We start from the raw sequence: 266 nt of genomic DNA on the forward strand, positions 1-266 counted from the left end.
TTTTTAATTATACAGTCTATGATTTGGGTCAATGTCTAACGTTTGTGTCCATTTCTATTTCCCCTAATTGTATGAATGCACTATTTTCTTTTTCTTTTTTCCTTAAAATCTTTTCCTCAGTAGCAACCAAATGATTTCACTTTAACTATGCACGACTAAATTACGTTGATACTTACTTGCTACTTTGGTTCTCCCCTGCTATGAGCCTTGTGCCCCCCTTATATTATGTTCTAGCTTTGAAGCCACTTCCATTCACTGAGTCTCCC

The sequence above is a fragment of the Morone saxatilis genome, unplaced genomic scaffold (genome assembly GCF_004916995.1).
Source record: "Morone saxatilis isolate NCDOM2014 unplaced genomic scaffold, NCSU_SB_2.0 Contig21, whole genome shotgun sequence".
Classification (NCBI taxonomy): domain Eukaryota; kingdom Metazoa; phylum Chordata; class Actinopteri; family Moronidae; genus Morone; species Morone saxatilis.